The sequence below is a fragment of the Blennius ocellaris genome (genome assembly GCF_963422515.1).
Source record: "Blennius ocellaris genome assembly, chromosome: 11".
In the NCBI taxonomy this organism is placed as follows: domain Eukaryota; kingdom Metazoa; phylum Chordata; class Actinopteri; order Blenniiformes; family Blenniidae; genus Blennius; species Blennius ocellaris.
In genome coordinates, this window is record NC_137660.1 from 29,242,568 (window position 1) to 29,245,367 (window position 2,800).

A 2,800-nucleotide genomic window follows, 5' to 3' on the forward strand; every position below is an offset into this window, starting at 1 on the left:
GAGAAGCGGCGCCGGCCGGCGGGAGCCAGCGAGGGCTGGACAGGATCCGGGCGGCTTTTCAGGGGCCATAAAGGAGGCAGTGGTGCATGATGGGAGGGCACTGATCTGCTACCTGGAGGACACACACACACACACACACACACACACACACACACACACACACACACACACACACACACACACACACACACACACATCACTGATCAGGCCAGTGAAGCCGGGAGGGGAGGGGCCGAGCCACAAAGGGCCCCCGGGCAGCGGGGCGACCCCGAGGAGTCCATCATTCACTCATTCACTGCCCCTCTGAACACTCAGTTCATTATGGGGGGGGGGGTGTGTGTGTGTGTGTGTGTGTGTGGGGGGGGGGGGGGGGGGATCTCAGAGACGAGCCGACAAGCTGGATTGTGACATTATTATTATTATTATTATTGTTATTAATATTATTATTACTATTATTTTACTATTAACATCATTATTACTACTATTATTACAATTATTATTTTTAGTATAATTATTATTATTACTATTATTAGAATCTAAGACAGGGAATTTAACTCATCACAACGTGCTCTGCTGCTAGAATAAATAAATAGATAAACAAATTAATGAATAAATGAATAGATACATAAATAGATAAACAATTAAATAGATAGATAGATAGATAGATAGATAGATAGATAGATAGATAGATAGATAGATAGATAGATAGATAGATAGATAGATAGATAGATAGATAGATAGATAGATAGATAGATAGATAGATAGATAGATAGATAGATAGATAGATAGATAGATAGATAGATAAATAAATAAATGCATACACACAACAGATCGTTTTCATCTTTACTCTATAATAATAATAATTATTCCTGGATTCTGCTTCATTAATGTACTTTTATTTTCCTAAAGCTCTGTTGGTTCTGAAGCTGTCAGAGAATTTGGTTAAATTTACGACAATAAAAGGTTCAACTTTGAAACTCGAACCTTCAAAGTTCCACTGAGGAAGTAAAAGTCGAATCGAAGCAAAAAGGAAAAGAAAAAGACTTCAGATGAAGATTAAAACACTTTTGATGAAAGTTTAAAGTTCCAGTTCTCCTCGTTCCTTTACAGCATGGAATGTGTGTGTGTGTGTGTGTGTGTGTGTGTATTATTTATTTGGATGTTCATTGTTTGCTTGTTTCTTTGGTAAACAGAAGTACTATTTTCAGAACATTGAGGTGTAACCAGCCAGGCCGCGGCTCCACGGCGCCCCCGGTGGCCTGGAGGAGGAACCTGAGACGTTCTGCTGCAGAGAACCGACGTGTCAGAACCTCCAATCACTAACGTTATTATTGCTTTGGTTTTTGTTTTTTGAAGCTGCCGGAACTTCTTCTGTCCATCATCTTCCTCCTCCTCCTCCTCCTCCTCCTCTTCTTCTTCCTCCGTCCATCCTCCTCCTCCCCCTCTTCCTCCTCCTCCTCCTCCTCCTTTCTCATCTTCCTCCCTCCTCCTCCTCTTCCTCTTCCTCTTGTCCCCCTCTTCCTCCTCCTCCTCTCTCATCTTCCTCTTCCTCCTCCTCCTCCTCTCTCCCCCTCCTCCTCCTTTTCTTCCTCCTCCTCCTCCTCCTCTCTCCCCCTCCTCCTCCTCTTCCTCCTCCTCTCTCTTCTTCCTCTTCCTCCTCCTCTTCTTCCTCCTCCTCTCTCCTCTTCCTCCTCCTCTTCCCCCTCCTCCTCCTCGTCCATCCATCCTCCTCCTCGTCCTCTTCTTCCTCCTCCTCCTCCTCTTCTTCCTCCTCCTCTCTCCTCTTCCCCCTCCTCCTCCTCGTCCATCCATCCTCCTCCTCCTCCTCCTCCTCCTCCTCCTCCTCCTTCGCTCCCTGTCGGTGCAGCTGAATAACCAGTAAAGGAGAATTAGATCATAATGACCATCCACACAAAACCTGATCAGACACGCTGCCCTCGGCCTAATGAGCTGAGAAACTGCTGTGTGTGTGTGTGTGTGTGTGTGTGTGTGTGTGTGTGTGTGTGTGTGTGTGTGTGTGTGTGTGTGTGTGTGTGTGTGTGTGTGTGTGTGTGTGTGTGTGTGTGTGTGTGTGTGTAATGTCTGTATTTTGCTCGTTTGGTCACAGCCCTGTGTGGCACCAGGAACACACTGACACCAGCAGCCACATAAACACGTTTTGTCTTGAAGGGACTCCGGCACCATGAGCTCCCGCCACCAGGGGGCAGCAATAAGCTCAAATAAGATACAATTTAACTAAAAGTAATAAGCTCAAATAAGATACAATTTAACTAAAAGTAATAAGCTCAAATAAGATACAATTTAACTAAAAGTAATAAGATCAAATAAGATACAATTTAACTAAAAGTAATAAGCTCAAATAAGATTAAATTTAATTTAATAAGATTAAATAAGATAAGATCAAATCAAATCAAACTAAATCAAATTAAACCTAAATCAAATCAAATCAAATAAGATAAAATAAAATAAAATAAGATCAAATAAAGTAAAGGGATGGATGGGAGCCTCTCACCGGGGACCCTGGTTCAATACCCACGTGGCATAAATAGTAAAAAAAAAAAAATTTTGTAAGTCGAGTGACTTAAACACACTGACATGACGCTGTTACTCGACCCAAACGTAGACTTTTATTCTGAAGGAAAAATATTTTGCAATAGATTCGATGAGCAGAAAAGAACGATCCTCACGTCTGAATCGTTTGAGAACCACGGCCATAAAATAGCAAAAATAAATAAACATATAAATAAAAAATATTTTTGAGGGCCGGGTGTGAGGAGAACCAGAGGAGGTGAAGGTAGGA